Below are 12517 nucleotides of genomic sequence, written 5' to 3' on the forward strand. Positions count from 1 at the left end.
AAACGCGTTTTTCTCAAAACCACAAAAAATAACTTCAAAAATCAGTTCTGCAAAGAATACTCCATGGAGCTTGATGAAAATCACTACACTTATACATTTTGGGTGTATCTACATTTACAAGTAGCGGTTTTTTGAAATATTGAAAAGAAAATGGTTTTTGAGTGTTTTTTTGGTAAAAAATTGTTACGTAACGATTTACATGAAATTGCGACAGCGATTACTCGCGAACTATACAAAATTTAGCAAAACCGCTACTTGTAAATATTTCTACAACATTCAACTACTACCATGCAAAATTTCGTAACTCTAAAACGAAAACTGTATTTTACGCTGATTTTTAAAGTCTTGACCTCATGAGGTCATGACCTGACCAATTAGCAGGTTCTACCTTTGGGATAGTATCTGAAACATGATTTTAAACATAATAGAGAAGTTTGAGGCAAAAATATTCAAAACTTTTTTTTTTATGAATATTTTTTACCTACCCGTTCCCCCTCCCCTTAATTCTCTCTGGCCGATCCAACACGTTTTATATAATAGACGAACAACACCAGTGATTCAATGTTGAGAGTTCCAGAGTTTCCTTTGTACGTTTCTCTCAGGGTATAAAAAAGCAACCTATTTTTTTACGCCGATCATACTCCTTTAAATGACTTTTTTTTTCCCTTTGTGTCGATAAAGAGACACAGGCTAATAATTTTCTTATTTATCTCGAGAAGCCAAAAAAAATTTAATTCTCTCTCTAGCCGATCAAACACTTTTGAAGACTTTTTATGAAGCCAAAAATTCGGACCAACAAACAAAAGTTAACTTTTTCAAAGCTTTCAGAGGCTAATGCTGTTTTTACTGTGTATCTTGAAAAAACAAAAAGTAACTTCATTCCTTTTCCAATAGATCAAACCTTTAAAGAATAACACTATTTAATGAGATAAACAAAGACTAGGAACGACAGTGAATTATATTGCGACTTTCGAAAGCTAATATTTCTTTATGTATTTCCATATACACATAAAAAGCAACTAAATCAACCCGTTAGGCTATGAAGCACTTTTGAAATGACACTTTTACTTGCACCGATAAACCTAAACAGAAATAATGAACTATATCAATACTTAGAGGTTAAAATCTTTCTTATGTTGTCTCGACACTCCAAAAAGTGAAAATTCCTTTTCCAGCAGATCAAACAAATCCTATTGAGTAGCATTTCAATTTGAAGCGATATATACAGACCGACAACCAGCAGTAAACTATATTACGACTTTCAGAGGCTAATGTTTTTTTTTTCTCTCGTTGCTCTTTTTTCCGAGCAATAAAACTGTTACCGTATTCCTTTTCTAGCCGATCAAACCCTTTTTAGTGACTTTTTTTTATGTGTAGCGATAAGTAAAGACAAAGAACAAGCGACTTGACGAGGTTAATGATTTATTTCTTCCGTTTCTCTCGATGGACCAAAGAGTTACCTATTTCCTTTCTAGCCTATCAAACTCTTTAAATGATTTTTTGTTGTATATTGAGATATAGTCAAATAATTACAGTTAATTGTATTACGACTTTCAGAAGCTATTGTTTTATTTTTACTGAGGAGCCGAAAATGTGACAAGCCAGTCATGTCGATCTGTTGGTGGTAGCGAGTGTTCTAAGTGCTAATCGGTTCACGGATAGAGAAAGTCATATCCGCCAGGGTTACTTTATTGGACAAAACTTACAGAGCTCATCACGACAAGGACAACACATATGATAGGTGTTTGTTTGTGTATGCGTTTGTGTGAATGTTGTTTGTGTAGGTTAACATTTAAGTGTTGGTGTATGTGTGGAACAATGTGTAACGGTGGACAACAAGAGAACGTGGACGGACAGTCAAAGGTAAACGAATACAAGGAAAGTTAACGATGAAGACGCGACAAGACAGACTGGCAGACACAGTGACGATGGACATTACATGAAAACACTGAGAATCTTAGTCTCTCTTTGCAGCACCCCATTTTCTTGTCACTGAGGGGAAGGAACACGGAATTTGAGCGGTGACTGCTACAGATTACTCCCCCCCAGTGACGAGGAAGGAGGAACGAAATCTTCCCTGGTGCTGGGGCGCTGTGGCAGACGGTGATGCGTTGCGATGAGTAGCGTTGTGTAGAGTTGTGTCGAGATGCGCGGTAAGTTGCGCTGAGTAGTTGCGTTGAGGTGCGCGGTAAGTTGCGCTGAGTAGAGTTGCGTTGAGTAGTTCAGCTACGGTGAGTCGAGCTGGGGCGAGTAGTGCAGTGACAACAGCTACAGTAAGTCGAGCTGGAGTGAGTAGTGCAGTGACAACAGCTACGGTGAGTCGAGCTGGAGTGAGTAATGCAGTGACAACAGCTACGGTGAGTCGAGCTGGAGTGAGTAGTGCAGTGACAACAGCTACGGTGAGTCGAGCTGGAGTGAGTAGTGCAGTGACAACAGCTACGGTGAGTCGAGCTGGAGTGAGCAGTGCAGTGACAACAGCTACGGTGAGTCGAGCTGGAGTGAGCAGTGCAGTGACAACAGCTACGGTGAGTCGAGCTGGAGTGAGTAATGCAGTGACAACAGCTACGGTGAGTCGAGCTGGAGTGAGTAATGCAGTGACAACACATACGGTGAGTCGAGCTGGAGTGAGTAATGCGGTGACAACAGCTACGGTGAGTCGAGCTGGAGTGAGTAGCGCGTAGGAGACAGCTACGGTGAGTCGAGCTGGAGTAGCGCGTAGGAGACAGCTACGGTGAGTCGAGCTGAGATGAGTAGCGCAGTGAGGACAGCTACGGTAAGTCGAGCTGAAGTGTTGAGCAGCGATGAGTTGAGCAGCGAGGGGTTGAGCAGCGAGGGGTTGAGCAGCGAGGAGTTGAGCAGCGAGGAGTTGAGCAGCGAGGAGTTGAGCTGCGTGAGGTGGGCTGCGTGAGGTGGGCTGCGTAAGGTGGGCTGCGTAAGGTGGGCTGCGTAAGTTGAGCTGCGGTGAGTTGAGTGGTTGGCTGTTTAATAGATCCTGGAAGGCTTGAATCAGCACTTCCGAATCGCGAACCACATAGACGGGTCCTGAGCAGAAGAGTGGTGCTCTGAAGGACACCGCCGTAGTAGAGGAAGAGTTGCATGTCGTCGTCAGGTTTGGTGAAGTCGAGCGGCGTGGAGATGGGCAATAGGCACTGGCGTAAACGCGCCGGGGGCCACGGCAGTCATAGAGTGCGTCGAGGGAACTGCGTGTGAAGGCGCTAGCTGACAGCGTGTCAGGGGCCTCGGCAGTCGGTGAGAGTAGAACGACTGCGTGTATTAAAGGCGCCAGCTGCCAGCGTGTCAGGGGCCTCGGCAGTCCGTGAGGGCGTCGAATGACTGCGTGGTAAGGCGCTAGATGCCAGCGTGCCAGAGACCACAGCCGGTTGAGAATTGAGGGGCGCAAGCATATGCCAGGAGCCGCGGCAGTCGTGAGTGCGTCGAACGACTGCGTGGGAAGGCGCTAGATGCCAGCGAGCCGGGGGCCACAGCGAGTTGAAAAGTTAGGGGCGCTAGCATGTGCCAGGAGCCGCGGCAGTCCGTGAGAGTAAAACGAACTGCGTGTACTGTAGGCGCTGGCACGTGCCAGGGGCCTCTGTGGCTCGGGGAGTGAACCAGCGTTCAAAAAGGCACTGTAACACAACACTGTACGCTTAGTGGGTAACACTGTGACACTAACTGTAGCTGGGGACGCGCTGCACTGAACTGTTGCTGGACACACTGCACTGTACACAAAGATCCACAAGTGTAGGATAATCCAAGACGGCGGTGGTAGATCCAGGAGGCGGTGGTTAATCCAGGAGGCGGTGGTTAATCCAGGAGGCAGCTAGTAGTCCCAGTGGGGTGTCACACAGTGTTTGCGTGTCTCTCTTAGTTTGTGTGGTGTGTGGTGGCGTATACACTGAGTCTGTATGGCGTGTACACCGAGTCTGTGTGTGGCGTGTACACTGAGTGTGTGGCACTGTCTCAGTAATGTGTAGCACTGTGTTTGAGTGTTCACTGAGTCTGTGTAGTGTGTCACACGATGTGCGTGTCTCAGTCGCCGGACCAGCAGAAAGGCAGGAAGGAGGAGGGGTGGGGGGTGGGGGGGGGGGGTGAGCGCCGGGAGGAGCACTGTGGGGCACAGAAGATGCCAGAAGGGCGCTGAAGATGCCTGGAGGAGGCGCACAAAGGGTGCCTGGAAGAGGAGCACTGTGGGGCACAGAAGATGCCAGAAGGGCGCTGAAGATGCCTGGAGGAGGCGCACAAAGGGTGCCTGGAAGAGGCGCACAGAGGGTGCCCGGAAGAGGCGCACAGAGGGTGCCTGGGGGAGGCACAGAGGGTGCCTGGAGAAGGCACAGAGGGCGCCTGGGGAAGGCACAGAGGGTGCCTGGGGAAGGCACAGAGGGCGCCTGGGGGAGGCGCAGAAGGCGCCTGGGGGAGGGCGGGGGAGAACCCTGAAGGTGGCAACTACGCCTACGGCGTAATATTTCTCCCGACCTGAGTGCTCAGCCCCACGAACCCCGAATGGAGGTGAGGATTTTTGCCCCAGGAGAGGGCGGACGAATGGACAAGTTACCCTGCCCAGGTCCTCCACTCTAGGAGAGAGTGCCCTTAAAACGGCACCGGCTATAAGCCACCTTGAACCATAGCAACACTGCGGGGTCACCAATTGTTGGTGGTAGCGAGTGTTCTAAGTGCTAATCGGTTCACGGATAGAGAAAGTCATATCCGCCAGGGTTGCTTTATTGGATAAAACTTACAGAGCTCATCACGACAAGGACAACACATATGATAGGTGTTTGTTTGTGTATGCGTTTGTGTGAATGTTGTTTGTGTAGGTTAACATTTAAGTGTTGGTGTATGTGTGGAACAATGTGTAACGGTGGACAACAAGAGAACGTGGACGGACAGTCAAAGGTAAACGAATACAAGGAAAGTTAACGATGAAGACGCGACAAGACAGACTGGCAGACACAGTGACGATGGACATTACATGAAAACACTGAGAATCTTAGTCTCTCTTTGCAGCACCCCATTTTCTTGTCACTGAGGGGAAGGAACACGGAATTTGAGCGGTGACTGCTACAGATCTTCCCCTTTTTAAATTACTTTTTTTCAAGCCATAAATACAAACCGACAAACAACAGTGAACTACATCAAGACTTGCAGAGGCTAATATTTTCTTTCTCTTGTTTCCCTTCGGTGACCAAAATGGTTATTTAATTCTCTTTCAAGCCGATAAAACTTTATAATAACTTTCTTTTAAATGAGGCGATAAAGAAAACAACAGTGAACTTAATGAAGACCTTCAAAGGCTTATATTTTTTTTATGTGTGTATCTCTAGAAACCAAAAAAAAGTTTCGTCCTTTCATTTCGAGTAGATTATTATTATTATTATTATTATTATTATTATTATTATTATTATTATTATTATTATTATTATTATTATTATTATTTTTTTTTTTAATAATAAACGGCATTGGCTATACACGCAGCGCCACACACGGCCACTCGGGGAGATGTCAGAGATGTTTTTCCCGGTGAACTTGGTTATTATTGCTTTCCATTTCGGGATTGCGGAATACAAGCCATTATGTGGCGCTAAATATCCAGACACGGTACCTGCCAATGGCACCGGTAGGCGTTACTGGTAGGGTCAGCTCCAACCCGTTATTGCGCAGGGAAGTGTTTATAGTGGTGCCATCTTCCTTGGTCATGCTGTCCTCCGGAATTCATAAATTATGTGATCCTCCAGTCTAGAGATAATGTAGAGTCCGAGTTAACAGGGGGTCCTCAAGACAGCATGTGGTTGTGGGTGTTTTAGCCACGGCGATGACTGGAAATTGTCAGCTTGTGGCGGTGGGGACGACGCGAACCCGGATCCTCCATGCCGCGGCCGCACGCCGACCACTCAGCCACCACCACCTCCCGTCTTCATACTGGCTAAAGGCATCATGAGATGTTTCGTCTCCTGAATGTTTTGTTCATGGCTGTATTTTTCTTTCTAGCATCTCTAGTATATTTTGATTCGATGTTAGATAGTTATTTTTTCTGATGGTGTGGTTATTTTGACTTTTGGTCTTACGTAACTACCTTACACACGCACGTTGCTGCGGTGGGCAACATCGGCACTGTAAAAAAGTTTGTAAACAAAGGGCGAAACGTCCCCATTGCCAAGTTATAACTTACTCGATCTTTTGGGAGATATACGTAAAGACAAGCAACATCACTGACCCATATCATGACTCTCAGAGGCTAATATTTCCCTTTGTCAGTATCTCTCGAGGGCTCAAATAGTGCCTTAGTTCCTTTTTGCCGATCAATACCTTTTTTAAATGACATTCTTATGTGAAGTGACAAAGGCAGACAACAGCAATGAACAGTATTGCGACTCAGATTCATATATTTTCCTTCTTCTCGTTCTCTCGATGGACCAAGATGGTGACAATCCTCTTTTCATCCGATAAATACAGACCGGCAGACAGTAGTGAACTACGAGGGGCGTTTTTTAAAGATTTCCCCTGACCCACTTCCCAAGGACTTAGAAAAAACGAAACTTGGTGCAGTGCTTAGTCTTTCTCTACATAGTTACCACCAAGAGTTACACACTTCTCACATCGTTTTATGCAGCTGTGGAGATCTCGCTTGCAAAAGTCTTCACGCTGCGTCAGAACCCACGACTTGACTTCGGGATTCAATGTTTCATTATCTGGGAAACGTTTACCCTTCAAAAATGACTTCATGGTCGGAAAGAGGTGAAAGTCAGATGGTGAGAGTGAGGAAGATGGAGAGGGATTTCATAGCCACAAGACCGCACTTCCGTCTGTGCAATTTGAGAGTTGTGAACCGGGACGTTGTCCTGCAGGAGGCAGAAACCTTTTGCCAGGAAATCTGTCATCACTACTCCGTGCTGGTCCAAAAAGACCGTGAGCATGACCTTGCCTGCTGAGGGTTGGACACATGCCTTCTTAGGGGGTGGTGAGTCAAAAGTGCTTCCATTGCTTCGACTGGACTTTAGTTTCTGGATCATAGTGATGAACCCATGTTTCATCCTGTGTGCTTAGTCTGTCAAAAAAGTCTGCCTGGTTTTCTTGGCACATGGATAAAAGAGCCACAGAGTAATTGAATCGTTCCTGCTTCCGGAAAAGTGTGACCAACCTTGGAATCCATCACACCCACACTTTTTCATGTGAAAATAGCCATGACTGATTATCTCCACTGACCCCTCACTGATCTTTACATCTCAGGCTAGTTGGCGAACGGTTATGCGGCGATCTTCCAAAAAGACAGCCTCGACTTGACGAATGTTGTCCTCATCAATGGCAGACTTTGGACGCCCAGGAATGAGACCCGTTGCCACAGATGTCCGACCACACTTGAACTGGCGGTGCCAGTGTTTAACAGCGTCATATGACGGGGCATCATCCTAATAAGTTGCATTCATCTCATCGAAGGTCTCCTATGGTGTGCGGCCTTTCAAATATAATAACCTGATCACTGCTCGGTACTCTATTGGCTCCATTTTTCCTCCTTACTGCAATATTGCACATGTAAAAGAGAAACCGTAATGAGTTTGGGGTTGCAAATCACCACATGACATATAGAGATGAGCATCACTATACATGTAAAGTTTCAGCCTCCTACAACAATAGGCAAAAATTGGTTTACTAACAGGGTGGTGGATGAGTGGAATAGGCTTAGCAGGCATGTGGTGAGTGCCAATACAATTGTCACATTCAAAAATAGACTAGATAAATTCATGGACAGCGATATTAGGTGGGGTTAGATACACGGGAGCTTAGGGTCAAAGGAGCTGCCTCGTACAGGCCTACCGGCCTCTTGCAGACTCCTGCGTTCTTATGTTCTTATGTTCTTAACAATCAGAACTGGGCAAGGGGAAATCTTTAATGAACGCCCCTCGTCTATTGAGAGTTTAGGGTTTCAAAGCCTGATATTTCCTGTTACGTTGCCTTCGAGTAATCAAAAAGGGATTCAATTCTCATTCTAGTCTATTCTACCCTTTTTAAATAACACTTATTTGAAGCGACAAATGAAGCCAAACAACAAACGACATTCAGAGGATAATGTTTTCTTTTTCACGTGTGTTACTCTCGAGCGCTCTAAAGGTTACGTATTCCCTGTTTAGCCTATCACACCCTTCTAACTTATATATATATATATATATATATATATATATATATATATATATATATATATATATATATATATATATATATATATATATATATATATATATATATATATATATATATAAATATATCTGCCGCCGCCGAGTGGCAGCATGAGCCAATGCAAGGGCGCCACTATAAACACTCGCCTGCGCCAGAACGGGTTGGGCCGACCATCAGTACCAAGGAGACTATAGAACAGGAGAGGGGGCCTCTATGGGAGACCGTGGGTGGGTGGTGGTGTATGTCGGTTTCAACAGATGGCGCAGGAGCAGCGTTGTTTACATCCAGGCGCCTCCCCCCCTCCAGACACCAATCCCCAACACCCAGTACCAATCAGCAGTGTTGCTACATGGGATCAAGCAGCAAATGTTGCTACTTTTTTTCTTCAGTCTGGTTATTTCCTATTTTAAATAACAAAATAAAGGTAGATGAATATTAAAATATATATATATATATATATATATATATATATATATATATATATATATATATATATATATATATATATATATATATATATATATATATATATATATATATATATATATATATATTTATTTACTAGGTAGATATAGCCTGACTGCATGTCATGAGTAATGCTATTATTGTTATATTATTATACCGCAATTATATTACTTTCTCTGCATGTGTGGGAGGCTACCAGTGGTTAGATGTGTTTTATGTGTTTAACCTTTCTGTATACATGCTGGAATGAACCAAGGTTGTAGCCCTACTGCCGTTCTTTAAAAACTATGTGATCATGTTTTTCTTACATACTCATTGTTGTAGCACGCACGCTGACTTCCATCAGCAATGATTTACATTGAGTCATTGGTTTGTAGGGGGAAAGAGTGGGTGAATATAATTATCTTGGTCTAACTTATACTGTTTATTATACCGCTATTCGCAGCAATATCTTTCTCTGCTCCGATTGCAACGCTGCCTCGTTCAAAATTCATAACACCGCCGCGGCCGCCACGTTTACCAGCCGGAGTTTCAAATCATGTCCCTTTGTGGAGATAAAGAGGACACAGCCTGGTGTGAAGCTACATTTATTACGGAAGGATGCCAGGCGGGGTAAGTGATATATATAAATAATGATAATGTGGAAATTCTAATCATTTTCACGATGACAGATGTTCTGAGCTTGCTAACTGCATGCCTCCCCTCCTCCCGCTGCAAGAGGCCGAATGGCCTATACACGACAGCTCCAGATTCCTCCCCATTACCACCTGTTAGCCTCGTCCATGTAGCTATCCAGTCTACTTTTAAAACAAACTATCGTCCCTAAACTCACTATGTGATTGTTGAGTCTATTCCATTCCCCCACCACCCTATTACTAAACCAGTGCCTGCCCATTTCAATCCTAAATCTATACTTTTCTAATTTATGTCAATTACTGCATGTTCTGAAACGCCAGAATTTTACTCTTTTCTCTACTCCCACACGGCCTCTGCGTGTAACGAAACACACGAGAAATTAATCCAGACAAGGAAAGGTTTGCCGGCGCTGGGGATCGAATCCGCGACCAGCGTAACGGGAGAGCCACTCCTTTACCAGTCGACCAAAGAGGTACCCCACTGGCTGAGTGGGTTATGGGAGGCTCCCCCATCAGGCAAATCAGCACTACAGTTCTATCTTGCCAAACATCTTATGCAAAATTTAACCAGCATCTCCACTCTTTCATCCCTTACACTGATAAACTCTGGAACAGCCTTCCATCATCTGCATTTCTTCCTGCCTATAATTTGACCTTCAAGCAGAGTGTATCAAGACTCTACTTTTGTCTGTTTGGGAGTGGTGAGTAGTGGGACTTTTTTTCTAGTACGCTTTGTTGCCCTTGAGCTGTCTCCTTTGTTTAAAGAAAATAGTAAATAAAAAAATAAAAGTTGGCCGCCAATGCTTCCAACACATTTTGGTGCCATATCTACAAGTGGCTGGTGACTGTAAGTATCTCAGCAACCTGCAAACTCTTTCGTCTCTGCCTATCAACATCTATCTTTCCTTCCTGCTGGAAGTATGCCTTTGTACAGCCTGTGCCTAAGAAGGGTGACCGTTCCAATCCCTCAAACTACCGCCCAAGAGCTTTACTTTCATGTCTATCTAAAGCTTTTGAGTCAATCCTTAACCGGAAGATTCAAAAGCACCTTTACACTTCTAACCTTCTATCTGATCGCCAGTATGGGTTCCGCAAGGGGCGTTCTACTGGCGATCTTCTTGCTCTCTTAACTGACTCTTGGTCATCCTCTCTTTGCCGTTTCGGTGAAACTTTCTCTGTTGCGCTAGACATAGCGAAAGCCTTCGATAGAGTCTGGCACAAGTCTTTGCTTTCTAAACTGCCCTCTTTCGGATTCTATCCCTTTCTCTGTTCCTTTATCTCCAGTTTCCTTTCCGGCCGTTCTATATCTGCGGTGGTAGACGGTCACTGCACTTCCCTTAAACCTATCAACAGTGGCGTTCCACAGGGCTCTGTCCTATCACCCACTCTCTTCCTATTATCCATCAATGATCTTCTTTCCATAACAAACTGTCCTGTCCACTCATACGCCGACGACTCCACTCTGCATTATTCAACTTCTTTCAATAGAAGACCCTCTCAACAAGAAGTACACAACTCCAGACTGGAGGCTGCAGAACGCTTCGCCTCAGACCTTGCTATCATTTCCGATTGGGGCAGAAGGAACCTTGTGTCCTTCAATGCCTCAAAAACTCAATTTCTCCACCTATCAACTCGACACAATTTTCCAAACACCTATCCCCTATTCTTCGACAACACTCAACTGTCACCTTCTTCAACACTAAACATCCTCGGTCTATCCTTAACTCAAAATCTCAACTGGAAATTTCATATCTCCTCTCTCGCTAAATCAGCTTCCTCGAGGTTGGGCGTTCTGTATCTTCTCCGCCAGTTCTTTTCCCCGCTCAGCTGCTGTCTATATAAAGGGGCCTTGTCCGCCCTCGTATGGAGTATGCATCTCACGTGTAGGGAAGCTCCACACACACAGCCCTTCTGGACAGATTGGAGGCTAAGGTTCTTCGTCTCATCAGCTCTCCTCCTCCTACTGATAGTCTTCTACCTCTTAAATTCCGCCGCAATGTTGCCTCTTTTTCTATCTTCTATCGATATTTCCACGCTGACTGCTCTCCTGAACTTGCTAAATGCATGCCTCCCCTCCTCCCGCGGCCCCGCTGCATACGACTTTCTACTCATGCTCATCCCTATACTGTCCAAACCCCTTATGCAAGAGTTAACCAGCATCTTCACTCTTTCATCCCTCACGCTGGTAAACTCTGGAACAATCTTCCTTCATCTGTATTTGCTCCTGCCTACGACTTGAACTCTTTCAAGAGGAGGGTATCAGGACACCTCTCCCGAATTTGACCTTGCTTTTGGCCACCTCTTCTGAATATTTTAAGGAGCAGCGATTAGCGGCTTTTTTATTATTGTTTTTTTGTGCCTTGAACTGCCTCCTTTGTTGTAAAAAAAATAATAAATAAATAAATATATATATATATATATATATATACTCATATATATATATATCTATTCATATATATATATATATATATATATATATATATATATATATATATATATATATATATGTGTGTGTGTGTGTGTGTGAAATAAACAATATACTCGCTTATGTATATTCTGTACATTTTTGTATGTTACCTTCATAGTTTTCCGTCTTTTGGTGAGGACCTGTTGTATATGGATGATACTGAAGCAGCGTCGGCGACGCTAACGCCAGCAGCGTGCCTCGCTATCACAACACTGCGTCAGCTGTGAACATGTGGAGAAAAGGCGGCCCCATTTCCCTGCGGAAGAGGCCTTTGCCCTTGTCACAGGGTGAGGGAGAGATGGTAGGTGACTACAAGACCATTGACATCATGCCTCACTGCTGCAGCCAAGGAATGGGCGTGGGCGTGGGAAGCTGTGGCTGCTGAGGTGACGGGCGTGAGTGGCCTCGTGAGGAGTCTGGAGTCGGTCAGAGCAAAATTCTACGACGTCAAACTCCACAGCAAGAATATCGAAGACTTGAGACTGGAGGTGACTATCACAGACGAGAAGATTCCCTCTGCGGTGTTTTAACAAGCAGGGGAAAGTCATGGGTGGACAGTTCCACAGACTTACATACTAGGCAAGACTCTGCAAGTGACGCCGGCCTGCGGACGTGGGTGTGCCTAGTTCATCCAAAACCGACTTCACACACCTCACTCCCACCCTGTTTCCAGACCCCAACATTCATTTAAAAAATAAACCGAGACCACCACCATCTTCCTCTGAAAATTCTGCATCATACTGGAATAAAATTGTAACAATAATGTAAAAATACACATACG

Source organism: Eriocheir sinensis, chromosome 6, assembly GCF_024679095.1.
Source record: "Eriocheir sinensis breed Jianghai 21 chromosome 6, ASM2467909v1, whole genome shotgun sequence".
In the NCBI taxonomy this organism is placed as follows: Eukaryota; Metazoa; Arthropoda; class Malacostraca; order Decapoda; family Varunidae; genus Eriocheir; species Eriocheir sinensis.